Source organism: Pagrus pagrus (genome assembly GCF_965226575.1).
Source record: "Pagrus pagrus genome assembly, chromosome: 7".
NCBI classification, from domain to species: Eukaryota; Metazoa; Chordata; class Actinopteri; order Spariformes; family Sparidae; genus Pagrus; species Pagrus pagrus.
In genome coordinates, this window is record NC_140191.1 from 35,299,638 (window position 1) to 35,322,107 (window position 22,470).

The 22,470-nt window shown below is 41.5% G+C and overlaps 2 long non-coding RNA genes across 2 annotated transcripts; one reads left to right on the forward strand and one right to left on the reverse strand.

The window, feature by feature from the left end:
• Positions 1-9,920: 9,920 nt before the first annotated feature.
• Positions 9,921-11,159, reverse strand: LOC311260488. Its single transcript, XR_014623028.1, has 3 exons — positions 10,957-11,159; positions 10,628-10,810; positions 9,921-10,093 (listed from the first exon to the last, which is right to left on the reverse strand). It is a non-coding gene; the product is annotated as an uncharacterized lncRNA (long non-coding RNA).
• A 3,556-nt stretch (positions 11,160-14,715) lies between these two features.
• LOC311259528 lies at positions 14,716-19,738 on the forward strand. The gene is made up of 2 exons (XR_014622912.1): positions 14,716-15,128; positions 18,188-19,738. It is a non-coding gene; the product is annotated as an uncharacterized lncRNA (long non-coding RNA).
• The last annotated feature ends 2,732 nt before the right edge of the window (positions 19,739-22,470 follow it).

Sequence of the window (22,470 nt, forward strand, 5' to 3'; positions counted from 1 at the left end):
TCATGAACCCCAGCTGACCAGCAGGTCTGTAGACTCCAGCTCTGATCAACTACTATCACCCAGCAATTCAGGGTTAGGGTTAGGGTGTCGTTCTGGGAAGAGTGTTCTTCCTTGTGCTGGTCAGGACACTGCATGAAAAGTGGGATATTCGGCCCCGTAAACGCCAGGAAATCTCCCTAATTTTCGGCAGTTAACGACAATTTACAGGCCGAAAATGCCGGAAAAAAAAAAGTGCCGAAAAATTGCGAACGGCTCTAATTAGCATATGAATAGCAGCGAAACCACGTCTGGCCAGAGAATGTGTGGCCTGGCTTGAGTTCCCCCACTCAGGATTGGATGAAACCACTACTTTTAAACACGAAAAATCACTCGTGATTGGTTGGCAGATCTGTCGCTATTGGTCACCCTGGGTCATTATAAATGGAAACACACGGGCGTCAGTGCAAAGTTACTTCTTTTCTCCGACTCTTGCTTTTTCGTTGCCATTTCGGAAAAAAACACAGCTTGCTGTCAAGCCTGCAGTCAAACATGAGTTGTGGGCGTGAGTTGTGAGGCGCAATCGACCAGACCAGACCACTGCCATGGAGAAGGGGGCACCACGGAGGCGAGGGGGGGGTGGCCTATAATAATTCATTTTGCGAGCAAATAGTCCTGATTGTAGAGTGAAATAGTATCTATAACATACACAGTACTTGATTTCACATTAAAATCTCGATTATGATTACCATGGTTTTGATTATTTTTTTCATCAATGTATTTTGGTGCCCCCCAGGCGTCTGATGCCCTACGCACATTGCGTATTGTGCATAATGGTAGCAGCAGCGCTGTATGTTATTGTTATTTCTTTTATTTGAACAGGGACAGTGCACAATAAAACATTAACGCTGCATATAACAAGGAGAGATGCATTGCACCGCACACACACACACACACACACACACACGCACACGCACACGCACACGCACACACACACACACATGCTCACAAATGTCTACAAGGTTAACACAAAGTTAACACAAACTGATGCTCATCTGTTGTGGTTAGGGAGTGACCATGTAGATTACTGACTTTTTAACTTTTACACAGAGGGTGCTTGTTAATGGCTCCTACTCTGACATCCTCCACACCTCCACTGGCTCCCCGCAGGGCTGTGTCCTATCGCCTCTGCTTTACATCCTCTACACCTATGACTGCAGGTCCACCCAGCCAAATTGTCACTTGGTTAAATTCGCTGACGACACAGTCCTGCTATCTCTGCTCTCTACCCTAAACCTTCACCACAGCTCTGTTCTTCAGGACTTTATCACATGCCCACATAGCAAGCGGGTCCGGGCCAGATCTGGCATCAAGCCGGCACCTCTGGCCTACATCTGGCATGGCAAATAGTATGTTAGCCAGATGTGGGCCAGGTCTGGCAGTGATGGCACTGTTTGTGAAATGGCATGCCAAATGTGGGCCAATTGTGGTTAGGTGTATGTGGCCCAGGTCTGTAGCAGACAGGTCTGGGCCAGATCTGGCATCAAGCCCTGCACTTCTGGCCTATTTCTGACCTGGTAAATAGTATGTTAGCCAGATGTGGGCCAGGTCTGGCAGTGATGGCATCGTTTTTGCAATGGCATGCCAAATGTGGGCCAATCGTGGCTAGGTGTTTGTGGCCAAGGTCTGTAGCAGACAAGTCTGGGCCAGGTTTGGCAGTGATGGCACTGTTTATGAAATGGCATGCCAAATGTGGGCCAATTGTGGTTAGGTGTATGTGGCTCAGGTCTGTAGCAGACAGGTCTGGGCCAGATCTGGCATCAAGCCGGCACTTCTGGTCTATTTCTGACAAGGCAAATAGTATGTTAACCAGATGTGGGCCAAGTCTGGCAATGATGATACCGTTTATGTGATGGTACGCGATACATGGGCCAATTGTGTTTGAGTTTATTAGACCATAGAGTGACTTTGACTAGGGTCAAAGGGGACTATTTAAGGTATAAAAAAAAAAAAAAAAAGGAGACAGGTTTTACACATTTGATTTTTTTTTTTTTTTTTTTTAGTATATTTTTGGGGCTTTTATGCCTTTAATTAATAGGACAGTTCAGAGAGTGACAGGAAATGGGAGGCAGAGAGGGGGAATGACAGGCAGGAAAGGGCCGCTGAACGCGGGATTCGAACCGGGGCCGCCTGCAGTGAGGACTATAGCCTCAACACATGGGGTGGGTGCTCTACCAACTGAACTAGACACCGCCCCAACACATTTGAATTTTAAAAAGGCAGGACAATCCCTTTTCTTTAATAAATGGTCAAAGCTTTGTCTGAGAAGGCTGAAATCCTGACATGGCCTCTGCAGTTTGTTAAGTCCCCAGCCCATACAACCTTCAGAAACTTGAAAGGTTTCTGAAGGTTGAAACCTGAAACCTGGCTTGAAAGGTTTTTTTTTAAATGTCTAAAAGACTTATAGAGCATATTGCAGGTTAGACACACACACACACACACACACACACACACACACCACGAAACCAATGCTTAGAAAAATAATGTAGGAACAAGTTTTTCTTAAAACTATATTTATAAATACACTATTAAGACTTATGTCTTTGTGAGAAAATTTTACTTCCGCATCGAAAAACGCTTAACGGAAGTGACGTAGGCAGAGGGAGAGCGGTCGATTTGAACAATAGGAAAACAATGGATTGTGGTGCTGGTTCTGACCCCGAGGAAACTTTACATGTGTATAATTACAAATACGACAGACCACAACCATATAACTATGAGTCCATTATGCACATTACAGAGCAGAGAGACACCAGGGGGAGAATTAATGGCCAGAGGAGAGAGAAATTGAGCTGTGGTGTCAGGACAGTCAGTGCAGAGTTGGCTTAGCTTACCGTATACGCATTAGCTACGGATATGCTCACATCACAACATCATACAGATTACTACCATGTGTCATGCAATAAAAAAAAATAGTATTGATTATCTAATACATGTCGGAGTACTCAGTGGCGGACTGGCACCAAAAAGAGGCCCTGGCAATTTTGACACGTTTGTCTTCTCAGGTCATCTGCAACCAACATAAACATAAACATTACACTGCCACAGAACATAATAGTATAGCTTAACCAGAACATGAAAAATAAATGTTTTACCTTTATGTAGTTACATTAGCAGGTTGCGCAATAATTTGCTTTTCTCTGCCACTCATGATCAATCACATCATCCGAGTCCAGTCTCATGAGGATCTCCTTCTCTGTTGCCATCAACATGAAGGCTTCCAAATTTTCCTCTCCATTCTGCTCCTGAGACGACTCTTAATGAACTTAAGTGTCGAGAAGCTTCTTTCACATGCCACTTGTGTGCAGGACAAGGTCAACAAAAATTTGTAGGCCAACTGTATTTTGTGGTACGCATGTGAAAAAAACTTCAGCTGCTGGAGGAGGAAGTAGCAACTAGGCCTGTCACGATAACAAATTTTGCTGGACGATAAATTGTCCTAGAAATTATTGCGATAAACGATAATATTGTCGCTTTGAGACCATTTTTCAACTAATATAATGATAATGGCATAATAATGCAAGTAAACCCTTTCAAAGATCAATAAACCTTAATTTCTAAAGAATATTTAACATTGGAACGTGAAGAAGACATTTTAAACATCCAAAGTAAATAAAGATGGAGGTTGAGGCCAGCCAAGATTCCTTATTGCAGCAACAATGTTAGCACAATTGTCTGTAGTGATGCGGAGGCGTGACGATACACGTGATGATGATGACGTATGTGTTTTTTCCAAGGTGTTTCCCCGTGTCCTCCTATTAATCTTAACATGTACCAGCTGTCTGTTTATAATCTTATGATGCTGTTATAATGTGTTGTGATTGAGATCCTGACTCACCAAACATCCTGGAAAGTGACAAAGTTACGTTTTTCTATAATTTACATAATTACCATCAGTAAACAGGACGCTGTCTGACCATTTCACTCGGGGAGTTCACGAAGTTCATTAAGTCTCAGTCGGGAGGGCTGACCGTCAGCCAACAACAAACACTTGGTGAGTTAAAGTTTTCTGCCGGGGACAGACGCTGTTTTTCGGGCAGAGATGTGATGAAGAATCGGCCGGACCGACAGGCTGACAGACACTTCTCCACGAATAACTGCGGTATTATTTTCCTCATATAAGTTGCCAAAGACACGACCAATTATTACGTTGCTGTTGTATGGTAATGTTACGTTGCTTTGTGGGACATTTATCTTTATTTTGTTGAGTGAAGGATCTGTACTCAAATACAATAAATTTGGTTCCACAATAAAACACACACTAACAGATACACAACATGGATGCCATAGCGATAATCAAATCAAATTACACTATCATCAAAACTGTAATTAATAAAAATTTTCCAGAACATATTCAGTTTAAATTTGGCTGGCAATATGCAATCAATCCAACTATTTACAATTCAACATTTGGAGAATACAACATAACACAACTCACCATTAAAGAACACACTCACTCATCACTTGTATTTGAATTTAGCTCGCCTCTCTTTCAAGCAAGCAAAGCGATCAATCACCCTCTCATTGAAATCAGGACCGCACCGCAGCAGCCTCTGAAGTCTGGACTTTCGTAGATGATAGAACGCTCAGTCCTGAGCCTCTCCTTGTGTAGCATGGGGTATGCCCTCACGGTGGTATTCAGAGCCTCTTCGGGGAATGTTTTCAGATGCCGGTCAAACAGCTCTGCCTCTAGCAGCACGGCACTCACAAGGTAGCTGGTGAAGGAGAACCTGTCTTTGGCATGGCCCAGGATTGTTTCACAGATCTGTTGAAATGATAAAAATGTATAGTCAGTAACACACAATTGTAAAAAAAAAAAAATTCTACTGGTGTTGGCATGAATGTGGCCATGATCTACTGTATCTACTGTCTCACAGTTCCAAAGTATGCATTTTATTATTCATGCAGACTTATTACTGTATCCTTTTGTGAGTATAATGGACAAGTAATGGGTGAGTAAAAAAAATGATTACCATCCATTACTGAATCTAACTCTGTAAAAACAGAGACTGTGACTTTATCACTTGGTTCAACACTTGAGTATGCCTACATCCTTGGTCAGTAATGAATGCAGATACCTCTTTTGACAGCCTCTGCTACTCTTGTTCCTAAGGCTCTCCTTGATCTTGTGGTACCTGGTGCTTCTTGCTGCTGCTGTTGAGAGGAGCTTTGGTCCCTGAAGGGAGACAGATCAAAAGTGTGAGAATATGATTACAGTATGTCAATGTCATTATCAATAATTACTGTCTTTAAAAAAAACAGTAATACTAGTAAGTAATAAAAAATTGCCTGTGTTGCACAATTTTCTGGAAATGGCTGAAAAAATATCACTATTTCTGGATGTGCTAAACTTACTTAAGCACACAAATGCAGATAACTAAATTGGCTCATTAGGGTCCGGGCAGCTAAGCTGCCAGGAACCTATTGTATTCCTAGGAATTCTTTCTTTCTTTCTTTCTTTCTTTCTTTCTTTCTTTCTTTCTTTCTTTCTTTCTTTCTTTCTTCTTCTTCTTCTGAGGAAGTCATACTTCCCATGGGCGAAAACTCACCAAACTTTACAGAAATGTCCGGCCCCATGCCAGATTTACTTAATTCCAAGGACATGTCAATATTCCTCCTGGGGGGGGCACAATAAGCGTTTAAATTTAAAAACTTTAAAAATAACCACAAAATCAACAGTACGTGCTACAGTTTTGAAACTTTCACCAAACTGTAGCCCCAATACTGCTGAAACTTTAGTCCACTTAAACTCATTCCAAATTATGAAGTCCATCACTCAGTTTTTTTCAAAACCTGTAAAACTTATAAAACCTATCTCCTCCCACAATTTTTGCCCAATTGTCACCAAACTTGCTAGAGAGCATCTTCAGACCGTCCTCCACAAAACTTGTTTCTCGGATTTTTGATTTATCAAAAATTAAGCCTACAGTGCATCAAAATGTTTGACTGTAAACAGTACTGTAAACATATACTATCAAATTCTTGCTAAATACATTTTCCTGAAAAAAATTGAGAATATTTAGCAGTCATGGTTGATGGAGTTTGGCAAATATCAGAATTTTATCTTAAACAACTGGAGTCAATGGAAGAGTGGCATTTTTAAACATCAAATTTTCTCTTATGAAGCAAAACATTTTAAGTTAAAAACAAATCACCAACATTTCCATGCTGTCAAGATGCAATTTATGTATTATCAGATTTTTGTTCAGGTAACAGAATTTCTGACATTTTGACCATTTTTGAAATCTGCCTTGACAACAGCTGCACGGACAGTGACTCCCTGAGTCAACAAATGAAGCCACACAGCAGGTCTCACTTCCAGCCAATTAGCTCAGTGAGTTAGGAGCTGGTGCTTGGTGTCAGGGGTTGTGGGTTCAAGACCCAGCAAGGATGATGATGATGATGATAGATCAAAATGTCAGATGTCCTCAACATAAAACACAAGACCATTGTCCTGATGGTGGCATCACAGCAAGCCTCTAAATTAAATAAAAACAAATAGCTTGGACTGGACCATGGACGAAAGCTAACCAAATTTTGCACAAAGGTCCAGTCTCATGCCAGATTACCTCAGCTGTAAACCCAAGCCAATAGTCCTGATGGTGGTGCTACAGCAAGCGTCTAAAGTTCAAACCTTTGAAAATTCATAACAAATCAACCATACTTGCTACAGCTTCAGAACTTTCATCAAACTGTAGCCTCAATATTGAAGAAACTTTTGTACATTTAAACCTATTAAAAATTATGAAGTACATCACTCAGTTTTTTTTCAAAAACTGTAAAACTTCTTAAACCTATTTCCTCTCTCCTCCTTTGATTTATCAAAAATTGACCCTCAAAAACTGAATTTTTCACAGCATTTTAAATGTTTCTTTCATGGGAACAACTGGAGTCAATGCAATGATGACATAGCTAAACACCAGTTATTCACTTATGGAGCAAATCAATCATTTTTAAAATTACCAACATCTCCATGCTGCAATATGTGTATTTTCAGATTTTTGTCTTGATAACTGAATTTTTTACAGTGGTTTCAAATCTGCCTGCACAACAGTGAATGGCTTACTCAATTTGTGAAGCCACTGTTGTATTGCCACTTGCCAATTAGCTCAGAGCGATAGATGACAGTCTTTGGTTCCAGAAGTTGTGGGTTCAATACTCAAGTGGTCCAAAATGAACATTGTTGTCAACTGTCTGGTCTTCCTATTCTCCTGTTTGTTGCTCAGAATTGCCTAAATTTGCCAAAAATAGCCCGGACCCGACCCATTGCTGCGCAGCAGCTATAATTTAATTACTTTTGAGTTCCTATACATCATAACCATCACAGCATGCTGACATTAAGTGATGAACATGTGCATAGCTATTATTAAAATTACTCTATATTATCTTACCTGATGGCCTGAACACTGCTGGTGAAGTTCTGCAGGGCACGTTTGATGAACACCATGTCAATGTCCCTCTTCTGGAGCTGTTAGTACATCATGTCAACATGAGGCATGATTTGATGAAACAGCTGTAGGAAAAATACGCAAACAGCTGTAGGAAATATACGCGGCTCTCAGCTGGATCTAATTTCGTTGGAACGACTTGTAATGACACCAAAGTTATCTGGGTGAGTAAATGATCTTATTTTATGCTAGAAATAAGGTCCAGATTGTAAAAAACGGTAATTATCCATTAATAATCAAAAGAAATATACCATCTGACCCATTTTAAAAAATAAACAGTGTTATGAGTATGAAAAGCCTCTGTGGAGTTATCAACGCCCTGTATTAAATCATGAATGCTGTGCAGTGAAGATGCCAACAGCTTCCTCCTTGTTGATCTTCTGGAGGGATCTGGAAAGGGGAGCTGCAGCAGATGAGGACAGGGCAGTGCTGCACTCTCGCACTCTCAGAGAATCCATGAGGAGCCAAAAACGCTGACAGACATGAGAGACATATGTGAAAGGCAGAAGATTACAGTACATAAATAACACAAGATATACAAACTGAAATACAAGTTATGATTTTTCCATCAGAAATCACAAGAAGACCCTTACCTGCTTTATTTTTGGACAAGTTCCCTCCTGCGTCTCAATGTTTCCTTCGGTTGGAGTTACTTACTTCAGTTTCTCCACAACAGGCTGGGCAGTTAGTAAACAGAGACATCAGCTGGCTTTGGCACACAATGAACTTGTCAGTAGCCCTGAAAAAAGAAAATTACCTATTAATTTGCACCATGACACATCTTGGGCTGTGCCTGGAAAGCTAGGATAATAAGAGGTCAATCTTTATACAATTATGTAACTTCATACATTCAATGGTTGGTTTACTACATATACCCTTGTCCAACCTGCAATCCCATACAACAGCTCTGTCACAGAATGTGTTAAAGTGTGTAAAAAATGGAGGTCAGATAGTGTTGGAGTTGTACCGCCCGTATGCATATAGATAGCATATATTATTAATTCTCTATATGAGTTATGTTACACTACCTGTTTCACGATGAGAAGGTCTGAGGCTGCACTGTGAGCCGCAGTGGGGCACTGAGGAGCCAGGGAAAGCCTGTAGCTGCAGCACTGACTGTCATCTCCCCTGCCTCATTACTGCCGATGTCTCCCAAATCCTTGAAAATATAGCACATAAAATACATTAGGAATGTTTTAACTGTGCAAACAGGGTCACTGGGCTATAACTAAACTTGACACTTCTTTTGGCAAACCGAGTGCCTTTTCATAAGATAGGTTGTTCAAAAAACGTTGCTAACGCTAGCTAGCGTTAGTTTAGCATTGCTCACTTATTAGCAAGCTAGCTGCGCTGCTCTACAACAACATGTCATGTTGCTTCTTATGTACGTCCAGTAAATGGGTAATTAGCAAATGTTATAAAAGAAGACTTACAAGTGGCTGTTCACGTTCAGCTGAGTCTCTGTCTGATCCGTGACTGTCTCCTGCCGGGGCAGGTAGTAGGCCAACCTACAGACCCCGGATGTTGATAACAGACAAGCCCGGACTCAGAGGGGAATAGCACGGGCGTATCGAAACAAAATATTGGTGAAATGAACTAGTTTCGCGGCAGATAATGCTCATAGAGGCTGTGCTTCGGTGCCCGGATCACTCGCATTATATGGATATACGCGGCGCTCCACTGGATCTAATTTCGTCCGAACGACGCCAAATGACACCAAAGTTATCTGGGTGAGTAAATGATCGTATTTTATGCTAGAAATAAGGTCCAGGTTGTAAAAAATGGTAGTTATCCTTTAAGACAACATTTTATCTTAAAAACATGTCATTCTATATTTAAATACATTGAACTATTGTTCACATTTAGTGCAATATCAAGAGAACAGGATAACAGGAAGTTAACAGGGATCTTTCTTCACTTAAACATGAAAAAGAAACACTAATTATAGGACACAATGCAATGATGATATGATATAACGGTCAACTGTGCTACTCCTGTGAAACTCAAACATAACAATGTAGATAAACAGCATTTTAACAGCAAATATGTTAAATGTGGTCTGCAGAGAGAGTAATTGGTGCCCTGAAGAGCTGGTACCACATTCTGGATGGCCCACTTCCTCTGCGCCTGGTGAAGAGACTGCAGGATAAAAGACAGAAGAGAGAAGAGGCCATGATTGACAGAATTGTGCATGTCTGTGCAGCACTAATGAACTTGTCTGGAAGTGTTATGTACAACCGTTACAGAATCTGAGAGTAAGAACAAAATCAATGTGCAGTAATTTAATAATGAGCATCAGAGAACAATATTTTATGCAACTTTTTTATACAACAAAGAAGTCATTATTGTTCCAATCGTGCCATTTATCAGGTTTCAGTGGAGACATAATGGATCTTTCTAATCAAAACCACCTGTTGTTTGTCTTTCCAAAGGTCCCTGAACTTATCTCAGTGCTGCTCTGCTGCTGCACACCCTGTCACCCTGCCTCTGATGCCTGACACTCTGCCTCTGTTGCCTGACACTCTGCCTCTGTTGCCTGATGTTCTGCTGCCACTTGTGTTGCCTGATGGGTCACTCCCTGTGCTGCTTTCGACTGGACTGTGTTCTGCCTACTTAGCAGAAACATATACAGTGCTTAGCATAAATGAGTACAACCCCTTTAAAAAGTATGTCTGTTTTCATGTTGTAAATAAATGTATAGGCTTTGTGATATTTGATTTTGTACATATAGTCTAGTCTATGTTGATACTGAATGAAATAGCTATAATATGCTTCAAAATGAATTGGTGAATAAATAAAAATAAATAAATATGTAACTCTCAGTCACAGTGACTTATTTGCTCTGTACATGCGACATCTATTGCACGTCTGTCCGTCCTGGGAGAGGGATCCCTCCTCTGTGGCTCTCCCTGAGGTTTCTTCCGCATTTTTTTTCCCTGTTAAAAGGGCCTTTTTTTGGGGCAAGTTTTTCCTCACTCGAATCGAGGGTCGAAGGACAGAGGGTGTCGTCTCTGTACAGATTGTAAAGCCCTCTGAGGCAAACTGTGATTTGTGAATTTGGGCTATACAAATAAAATTTGATTTGATTTGATTTGATTTGATTTGTTGCCATTTTTACACTGATAGGAAATTCAACCACCTACCTGTGCATCTTTCAGCTCCTGAAGTTTGTGGAGTATGTGTTGTGACCAAAATGTTTGCATCACATTAATGGCACCACTGATGAAGTCCTCATCTCTTTGTACTCTGAATATCAGGCAGGTCTGAGGAGTCCAAGTGATGAAGTCTGCATACACCCGTTTGGTAACAAACATCTGCATTTGGACCTATCAAATGCAATGCAATCATCATAACACTAATATTTACATTATAGATAGTATGCCATCTGTGGATAATTATCTTGGATAATTGCACAAAATGTTGCAGACTTATTAGAGGTGTGCAGGTATATGCAGGTGAAATATTGAAATACCTGAGTGAAATATGCATGGCTCCTCTTTAAGCTTGTCAGGCTTTCCAGATGTCCTCTTTTGTCCTCAAGCCACTGTTGGTACCCAGTAGAGGTGTCTTGCCCCCACCTGTAAGGACACTTAGCCTCTATAACACCCTCACCACAGCAGTCACAGGAAACATAGCCATCACATGAAACCCCCAGGTATGGCATAGTTTGGCAGATGCGGAAGACAGCCTTTCTGATGACCAGGTTCTGATGTGGTGCATCTACTGGGGCACAGATGTAAATGGTGGAGGACAGGTTGGCTGTGGGACTCCCAGCTCCAAGAGCATATTGATAAGTGTCAATGGCATCTTGCTCATGGTGTCTCCCCCACTGAATCCAGGGCTTCATTATTGGCCTGTGCCTTTGTTCACATATGGTGTTGATCAGTGACTTGCTAGGATGTTCTGTAGCTGTTAAGACACGGTGGGCTATGGAGCCTGTAATGCGACCAACCCGCTCTTGATGCCATTGCACACAGGATGCCTGAAGGATGGTTGCTCTCTCCACATTTTCAATCTCCTCCTCAGTCACCTCATGCTGGCTGAAACACCATGGCTTCTTAAAAGGCCTGGAAAAATCCATGAAACTATTTAATACCACAGCGTCAGGTGATCTGTCAGCCAGCATAGTGAGGAACTGCTGCTGCTGTGATAAAGAGGCTTTTGGGATAGGGGCTTTCCTTTTCCTCTTTTTTGAGGCCTTGTCCTCTGTGTAAAAAGTTGTCTCTGCAACAAGGGCAGGCTCAATCTTTTTAACACATGTCTTGTTCCACTCACAGGCTTTGCTTGTGCATGGCACTTTGTTGATCCCCATGCGAACACAAGCCTCTAATTTAAAAAGAACAGCAGCCACATGGGAACAACTTCCACCAAGACTGAAAAGAAAGGAAAAAAATATCCATTAGCTCCAGATCACTAAAGATATTGGGACTAAGATTTTACATTTAGGCCTACTGCCCGTCCAAAAGAAATGTCGCCAGGTAGCAGAAGATGTCAGGGAATGAAACTTCAGGCCATTCAGTCGGATCATTCGTCCACTCTTTAATAAGATACGGACAAGAATCCGATCCTATCAAAGTTATTTTTTTAACGTACCTATCCCTGTCAATGGGCTGCAATGACTCAATATATGACATGTTCATTTAGCATTAATATCAAAACTTTAAATCCGCGTGCTTACAGTGCTCCGGGCGAGGGGGAAAGGATTGTTTTCCCCCTCGAAACGCCCCGCCCCCAATTGTGACACGACGCCGACTGTATGTATAAGACGGCCGCTCTGACAGATAGCCATCTGCTCTCACACTAAGCTATGGCAGCGGCTAGCATACAACTCCCTCTCATGACGTAATATGAAATTGGGAAAAAAAGAGTTTTTAGGCGCTGTGCTCACTTTTTTGGTTAAATTTGTGCTCTTGTGTCTTGAAAAAACATTTCAAATCCTCACTCAACTTTTCAAATGGTATTTTTCACACAACATTACACAACTCCATGCCCCCGGCTTTACTGTGTGGCCCCGGCGGAGGAGCCCCTGCTGCACCATCCACCGGGCCGCCGGTAATGCTCCACTGTCACACCAACTAGGGTGAAAGTCCTCGCAGACATCCCATGGGACACATAAATAATCAAAGTGCACATGCAGCTAGTGGAAACGAGCCAGGAAAGAGCATGCATAACAGCTTGACATGAGCATTTCCTCAGAATGATTGACATGTTGGAGGACAAATAAGATGATCCACCCGGATCAATAACAATAAAACACACGCTTTCACATTTTAAAAGTGCCTGTGATTTTAGTACAAGTGCAGCTAAACACAAGGCTGAAGAGAGAGGGACAGCAGAGCTGCTCTGACAGCTCAGCTGCAGGTGAGCCAGGCAGGGCAACGGCCCTTTTTTTTTTTTTTTTTTACTGTAAATGCCGGCACTGTCCTTACAAGTGAAGTACAAGCACACAGACGTCCTTGTACGTTGTTGTCTGACCTTCTTCCTTCATGGGGACTGCCCTGGATTACTGGCACACGGCATAGCCGCATGCATTCTGTTTTAAATATGAATATTAATATTAATATTAATATTAATCGATAATTGATTGTTAATTTTCCCGATGATCGATCAAAAAGACTGCTTCAAATGCCCATCCCTAGTAAGCAGAATCAATACCTGTCACAAAATCTGTTTTGTTATTGCTCTATTTTTTAAACACAATTTGTCTTGTATTTTCCTTCTTTGCAGGGCTTACTTTGGGCCAAAACTCCAGGTACATTAAAAAGTGTAAGCATTATGGAGGGGACTTGGGACTACAATGAACAGAGCAATATGAGAAGAAAAGCATTAAGAAAAGTTGACAAACTAATATAAACATTAGAAAATGAAACCCATGATGAAAATGTGGAGGGCTTAAATATTGAAGCAACGGGTGGGTTTGAAGAGATGCACGCTGTAGATGACAATGTGGGGGGCTTAAGCATCGGGTGGGTTTGAAGACATTCACACTGATAGTGGCGGAGAGAGTGAACTTAGTCTGAATATGGAGAAGGAACGTTTGATGATTCTGATGAGATGGACTTGGATCATAGGGATGCATGTGTAGTGGTGTGATGTTGTTGCGCCATATTATGAACAAAGCAGTGAAGCGCAGACTTTTATTTTGAAAAAATTATTTACTGTCAGGTTTTTCCTCATTCCTTGGAGTATTACTAATATGTGAGGAAATTGTGTAATTGTAAATGTTCATATTAATGTTTTGAGCTCATAGGTCAGGGAAAAGGTCGTAGTATTGTTAGCGGAAGTATAGTCAGTATTTTATTGTGTAAACCTGCACTTACCGTGTTGCGCTGGGTTTTACTTTGTCTTTGCTCTGTGACTTTTCCCAGACAGGTACGCAGTTCTGTTGTGCTCCGTTTTTTCGTAGTTTTTGTTGTAAAAGTGAAGCTAAGTTACTTAAAAATTTGTGCATAGCTGGTGTAGTCATAATGTTAAGTTGTAGAACTGTTGTGTTACTTCTTTTCATGCATAAACTTGTTAATTAGAGGAGAAGTCGTCGCGGTCTGTGTGTGTTGCAGGGCTGCTACGTAGCTTGTAATGCTAGAGTGTACTGTTGAGGTTGGGTGTATCAGGAGACATGTAGTGACTTTTCTCATGGTGTTACAGAGCACAGAGAGCATGTATGAGAAATCCTGTGAACACCTGTGAATGTTTCTTCTCCATAATGCAGGTATGTGAGTTTATGCATGTTAATATTATTTTTATTTATTTTTGATTGAAATTCTTTGTTGACTAAATTTGCATTGTATTTATGTTTGTTTATGCTATTGTGCATAAGTCTCCTCTTTGCTTGGTGACTTTTCCCAGACAGAGCACAGAGAGCATGTATGAGAAATCCTGTGAACACCTGTGAATGTTTCTTCTCCATAATGCAGGTGCAAAGGTGTGCAATGGAATAAATTGTGCTGAGACCATTCAGGAGTGTGTCTTTGCCTATCAAAATAACACAACGCAATATAACACAATGAAATTTGCGGTAAGGTCCAGCTACTGTTAATTTGAATTGGTATTGTTATTTCCTTGCATACTAGATGGACTGTCTAATGCACCAGCCTCTTTAATTTAGTTTATTCCCCTCCTCAAGAGCATATACCATTCAGAAAACTACCAACCAAGGATGGGCATCTTTGCAACACAAAACCAAATAAATCCAATGCTTATTATGCTGATTGCAGAGTCCATCATACACCCGAGGTGAAGCTGTGTGTCCTCCAGCCTGCATCAGAGGGGCCAGTCATCCCATCGGCTGCGCCAGAAAAGCCTTTCATCACTTAATCTGCACCAGAGAAGGACCATTTCATCTGAGCCGCAGCCACTAATAAGAATACCACAAACACATTTTAACATGTGAGCATTTTATTGATTTATAATTGTAATCTGCTGTCTATAACACAATTTTTATATGGTCAGATGTTTAACTGCTTATCCACAAAACCTTTTTTTTCCTCCTACCTGAACTGTGAAATATTCTGCCAATGACAATCTTTCACTGTCCGAGGATTGAAGTCCATAACTGAAGAAGAGATGTGTGTCGAACCAAATCTGCTGCCGCCATTAGCTGATCATCAGTAACCTTGAGGAGTGGCTCAATAGTTTGGATTTACGGTAACTACACATGACACATGTTGTGACACACACACACACACACACACACACACACACACAGACACATACAGTACAAACATACACCATTAGGTAAACTTAGAAAAATCTAAGTTTCATAAGGAGTTTCAAAGTCTTGGGTTAGGTTTTGAATGAAAGTTGTGAGTTCCTTGTGCTTGTACAGTGGGTACTACTTCGAAATGGACGTTTCACTCGCGGGGAACGACATTCACGCATTGCGTGAAATGTAAGTGACAATTGAAGCCGCTTTTGCCACAAATGATTTTGGGATAATTCCACGTTTGACCACAATGTAGCTGCAATGGAGAATGGCGCTGTTTATGGGCCTACTAGGCTAGGCTACTTAATTTGCAGCTGTGGTCGAGAGAGCTAGAGAGTGAATGGAGAGAGGGACCGCTACGCCAGTGAATCAGATCAGTGTTGTTTTCTGATTGTTTCACATTGGTTACGTTCAACAGAATCAGTGGTCAGTGATCAGTGGGACTCCCGAGCGGAGCATTAATGCACATCTGTCAGCAGCTGATCCAAACACACATTTTGCAGGGACAGATTAGATGTTGATTTTGTTAACAGTGACTTTGTTGCATCCAAACATTTAGCATATATCTGTCGGGTGCTGTCTCTTATCTGGTACAAAGTGGGAGATGACAGAACTACTTTAATCGAAGGCAAGCTACATTGTTGAGAGTTGACTCTGGCCGGCGTAGTGCACACTGTTTCGGCTGCCAATCGGTCATAGTTTATTTGTAGCAACGTGTTTTCTTAATTCTTCATTAGGCTAATGTTAACACTAGAACCACTAAGACGGTCTCACAGACATTTGTGTTTTTCTTACATAAATGACTTTGTTTACATTAAAACTACAGGTCTCTCAGTCCGTGACTTTTCCATATTTGATGGTTTCTAAGGCTTACAACTCATACAAATGAAACACACTCGATTTCTAGGCATTTTTACCTTGGGCAGACAATAACTTTTTTTTTTCCTCAATATTGTTTTCATCTACAGTTATATTTATCATAATATGCCCGATTCGGGAGGGAGAGAGAGAGGGAGAGACATGTCCCCAGCATCCAGAGTGTAAATTACTCATTGCATAATGTAACACAACAGCGTTATGCAGTTTCCAGAAATAGGTAACAAATCAGGCTATTTATTCATGTTACCCTCTATTTAGGAAGATAAAGGTCTCAGTCGCATTTGAATAAAATAATGCAATTAGGCTACTATAATATCATGGGATCTTTTTTTAAAGATATTTTATTTTCATTTCCATAATTCAGAGAGGATTTTTACTTAACGAAATGAAACAAAACAATGTATAACAATCCGTTTTTAGAACTTTACAAAACAATTCTGAAAACTGAACTGAGTGAGAGAGAGGAGAGAGAGAGAGTAGGGCAAGGCAAGGCAATTTTATTTGTAAAGCCCATTTTTAAAGAGGAGATGGCTCCATGTAAACAGATGTGTCCCCCAGCAGTCTAAGCCTATAGCAGCGTAGCTATAGGCTGGTTCAGAGCTACCTGAACCAGCCCTAACTAAAAGCTCTGTCATAAAGGAAGGTCTTAAGCCTAGACTTAAATGTAGTTAGAGTGTCTGCCTCTCTGACCCAGAGCTGGTTCCACAGTAAATCAGCCCGGTAACTGAATGCATCTGCCACGGGCGATCAGCCGCTGAAGGCTCTACCTCGCAGACTGGGAGGTAGAGCACATGTCGACGCAGTGTGTCTTGTTGTGCTGTGCGTCACCTGGCTGGCTGAGGGTGTCACCAGTCTCATTATCACTGTTTGTGTTGTCTGTCAAATGAATGAAACCTATCGACTTTCTGTCGGCCGCGTCTTGTAGCAGGAAAAGTTATTTCAGGATATCATTATGTTTTATCGCCCAGCCTGAAAGTGACATAGGCTATTGCCCGTTCACACGCTGGCAGCAGCGCCCACTGAGTTAATTAACTGCTGTGTGGAAAACCATGCTGTGGTCCGTAATCGCGGTGCAGACGGGTGTGTTTGGAGCTGACGAGAGGATCTAAAAAATTGAGTGAGACGTATAGCTGCCATTGTTACATTTTTCTCATTGAAAAACTATACAGTATTAGTATATTGTCTGTCCATTTCCCATTCATGTTCACTGCTCCCTGCTGCTGTATGTTGTCGTCCTCCTGCTCACAAATGCCACCTGGTGGTTGTTTGGGCACATTGCCGCTTCTCATGAAAATACTATTTATCCTCCACTAAAAAGGCGCGTGACTCTCATGTGACTCACAAGAATGGAAGTACCTACTGTAGCAACAGCAGGGGGCTGCCATTTGTGAAGCTGCTGTGTGTCAAACACGTTTTTTTTTAGACTAACCGATTAGTCTAAATCAGGGGTTTTCAAAGTGTGAGAGAGTAAATCCCTGTAATGGAAATTTTTAGTGTGTACTTGTTTATTCATTTCTACTGTTTTGTGCTCTCTGTTTGATACAATAGCAATGAATTTTGTGCATGTTCGTACCTAACATTGTCTGATTCTTGTTTTTGACGCCTGTTGCTGACCTTGGTGTACATTGTAATCTGTTTCAGCAAGATCAAGTTCACTTGTAGGGGTTCTGACACGTTCTACAAAAACCCTCTGTTCAATGTATTCTTTGTTCCATTCCTTGCAGACTGCGTTGCACTCTGTTTGACCTAGAACCGTCTTTGCAAAGAATAAAACCCTTAAAAGACAGTCGATCTCAACATCTTTATTTCAGATCTTGCCAAACAAATTTCCATAACATCCCCCCTCAGAGAAAAAAATAACAGCTGCACCCCCCACAAATAATTACTATTGCTATCATTACTGTTAATATTTTTGCTGTTCCTATACGTCATGTTTCATGCATTGTCAGACATAGGGATGGCATTTAGCTCGGCAGCAGCAGCTTCTCCATCATCACTGAACACAATTGAACTCCCACTCCCACTGTTCAACAACCAAATGCTGATATAGTTGGCACTTAGTGGCACACATTAATGAACTGAACAATGTTAATGAAATGTGTCATCTTCTCTGACCGAACAGGACCATGGCGTCTCCGAGTTGAGGTGGTAAACGCTGACATGCTGGTTTGCGAGTGTGGCTACCGTTAGCAGTAGGGCTGAACGATATGGACAAAATTTCATATCTCGATATTCATGCCAGATATCTTGATGGTGGACGTCGACTCATACACTGTAACGCTACTGAACGCATCAGCAATCAAACTTTGCTTGGGCTTCTTTTGGGATGGTGTTTCTCTCATTGCAATACACTCTTGGTGCAGCACGCGATGGTGTTGTTTCAGGTGGTGCATGTTTGTTGTGCTACCTTGCTTCGTCGCAATTTTCGCCAAGCACGACCTGCGCAACACCTCGCTCTGGTTTACATCATCCTTTTTAAATCCAAAATACCTCCAAATAATGGAGAATGATTTATGTTTTGGCACCAAATTAGATTCTGCACCGCCACCGGCCGCATTATCTTCCGCACTCATGTCACTTGTCTTTCTTTCGTTTTAATTTCCCCGCTGTGTATGTAGTGTGTGTGCGTCTCAGTCTCCGTCTCCCTCACTCCCGCCCTCGTATGTTTGTCATTGGTTGGCTTCAGCTGTCGATCCACAGCGAGCATGAAATAAGGTTTGTGGTTGGCTGGCCTTAGCGGTGCATTCAAGGGCAATCGTAAAAATGATGTTTGTTGTGACTGCCAGAGCTGTACATGCAGGGCGAGCGCGGGGGGAAATCTATATTGTTTATATCGTTGCTTTTTAGATATTAATATCTTGAATGTTCATATCTAGATATAGATACGATAACGATATATCGTTCAGCCCTAGTTAGCAGTGCTAGCAGCAGTCTGCTCTCCGTGCAGGATAACATCCACATGCTTGTACTGAATGTGGTTATGCATTGCTCCGGTCGAGCACTTATACTGGTATGAGAAGGATGGACAATGAGAGAAGCTCTTATGCATAATGCATTTTAGACTTTTGATCTGAACTCTTCACCTTTTGTAAGGTGCTACTGCTGGTGGAACATATGGAGACGTGATGCTCCTATGCATGGTGTGAAAGTCTATGCCAAGTTGTTTTGTCTAAAATATTCAATGTTGGTTTTTAAACTGAAGATATGGCAGTGAATGTTAATTTGTAATAATGTTCTGTAGACTCTTGACATGTTGTGTTTGCTGACAGATGATGTTGTAAGAATATGTTAAGGTATTATGCAACATTCTGCTGCATTGTATGTTTTTGAACAGTCTATGCCAGTGGCTCTCAACTGATGGGTCAGGACCCAAGTGGGTCGTATATGTGAATGGAAAAAAGTCAGACTTTTATTTTGAAGTCTATAATTTCTGATACTGTGCTTTTATTATGAAGGGTCTGTGTTTACCATGAATGCAGCATGGCTGCAGTCATATACTGACAACTATACAACTTTTCAGTGTTAAAATGTTGCCGCTTTTTGAATTGTGAAAAAAGTACTGAATGTTCCGATGCATATTGCACTTATCTGATAAAACTTTGCATTGATTATTCAATATTGGAAATGTATTTTGGTAATTAGCTGTGAAAATAAAGTCATTTGTATAATTGTACCACTGTTGCTTTTTAATCCGGGCCAGATGCAGCATTGATTAGGCTGACGTCTGGCCCAGCTCTGGTCCACATGGGGCACTTGCACTTGGCTGACATACTGCAAAGAATGACGGCCCCCCCAGTGGCCCAGATCTGGTTAGCCAGAGCTGGCTCACACATGGGCCAGCTCTGGACAAACTGAGGCACTTGCATTCGGGTGACATACCGCAAAGAATGACGGCCCCCCAGTGGCCCGGATCTGGTTTGCCAGAGCTGGCTTACACATGGGCCAGCTCTGGACCAACTGAGGCACTTGCATTCGGGTGACATACTGCAAAGAATGACGGCCCCCCAGTGGCCTGGATCTGGTTTGCCAGAGCTGGCTTACACATGGGCCAGCTCTGGACCAACTGTGTGTGTTTGCAGTTGGCCCAGAGCTGGCCCATGTTTGAGCCAGCTCTGGCAAACCATATCCGGACCACTGGGCCGTCATTCTTTGCGGTATGTCGGCCGAGTGCAAGTGCCTTATGTGGGCCAGAGCTGGGCCAGACCAATTTTGCTATGTGGGTGGTGTGAGGGCGCCTGTCTCCAGCTAAACTCAACAAAGACTAAATAGGTGATTGTGACATTCTCCAGCAAGCAGAGACAACTGGCAGAGGCCATCACTACCACCATCTGAAGGAACCTGTGGAGGTGGTGGAGGAATACAGGTACTTGGGCACAATTTTTGACGGCCTTCTGAGGTTTTCCAAAAACACTGCGGAGATCCTGAAAAAGTGCCACCAGAGAGGAAGCTGAGATCGTTTGGAGTGAATAAAGTCATTCTTCTGACCTTTTACCACTCCTTCATCGAGTGTGTCCTAACATTTTCATTCATCTCCTGGTTTTATTCCATCAGCCTGCAAGATCGGACACGTTTACTTAGCATCACCAAAGTCTGCTCTAAAATCATTGGACACCCTGTTAGAGCTCTGTCTGCTTTCTGTGACCAACAAACAATCCGCACTGCTCACAGGATCCTACATGACCCCTCACACACTCTACACTCAGTGTTTGAGTGGCTCCCACCAGGCCGCAGGCTGTGCTGTCCACGCTGCAGAACACAAAGGAGGAGGGCCACCTTTGTCCCCACAGCAGTCCAGCTCCTGAACTCTGACACCTCCCTGTCCCAACATCACTGCCCCCTCAACTGACTGAATGCACACAGCACACAGCACTTTACCATGAAGCACAGAGCACTTTGACTGTGCCGGTCACTGAAAATACTGACTATAGCACTTTATATGATTTTAAGTTGATATTCTGTTTGTCCTTTTTTTTTTTTCATTCTTTTTAACATTTTCAAAATTATAACAGTCCAGCACAGTATATACAGATTATATGAGATATGTAGCAAATCCAGAATACATCCACAGCAATGATCTCAAAGGTCCTTATTAGGTCTAACATTTCAGGCAGTTCCCAGGTACTCCAACACTTTGCCAAACTTTGCTGTAAAAAGGTCCTTCTGACCATTAATACCAAGTTTTACTCTTTCTAGAGAAATATAGTCTGATATCACAGACTTCCATAGATGTACTGAAGGAGGTTCATCTCCCACCCATTTGGTCATAACAGCCTTTCGGCCCAACATAAGCAAAAAATGTACAGTGTTCTTATGTGATCTTAGCGATTCAGGGATATATCCCAATAGACATGATATTAGATTAGGTTGTAATTGCTGCTTGATTATCACACTAACCTCATCACATACAGTTTGCCAAAACCGTCAAATCTTTTGGCATTCCCAGAGGCAGTGAAATCTTGTCCCTAAAATAGTCTTACATTTTGGGCAGTTTGGGGAGGCCCCTGTTGTATATTTACTATACGTATGAAGATAAATAGACATTTTGTAAGATATTATATTGCATTTCTCTGAGTCTGTTACATATGGATATTTTCTAAGGTAGAAGTAAAATTTCCTCCCATATTTCAGTCTCTATTGTTTTTTTTAACCCATGAGTCTCCCACGATTTCCTTAGGAATGATAGTCTGTCTGTATTCAAATGTTGCAGCTTGGAATAAAATTTGGAGACAAAGTGACCTGACTATCTAAAAGAGTCTTTTCTAATAGTATCCATCTTAGTATATACATAGTGTCTGACCTGAAGGTATTTGTAAAATTCTTTTGTTTGTAGTTTGTATGTTGCCTGTAATGATTCAAATGTTTTAAATTTCACCCTATCCCAAAGGTCATAAATATGGTAAATTCCTGCTTCATTCCAGTTCTGATAGTTAGATCAAATGCCCCCCCTAGTTAAATCAGGATTATCAGTCATTGTTGTTAAACAACTCAATTTATGTTTAGTCCCAAATAATTTCCGTAGAGAATTCCAAGTATTACCCACATTAGTATTTAAAAAAATGTCTTTCCCCATAATTGGTAGTTAACTCCTGCGTTTATCAAGAAAGTTGACGGGAGATTACGGTTTGGAGAAGGTTGCTTCAATCTCAAACCATGGTAGCTTTGGTTGAGCAGTTGCCCATATTGAGATAATTCTGGCTTGCATTGAGATTGTATAGTGGGGAGGCCCCATCCTACTTGTTCTTTTGGTAGTTGTAAAATATCTAAATTAATTTTAGGCTTTCTGCCAGCCCATATAAAGTCAGAGAGAGCTTTATTTATATCTTTAATGTTGTTTCTCTTCAGAGCTATGAAAAGCATAGATAGAGGATAAATCATTTTGGGGATAATTATAATCTTCATAAGATT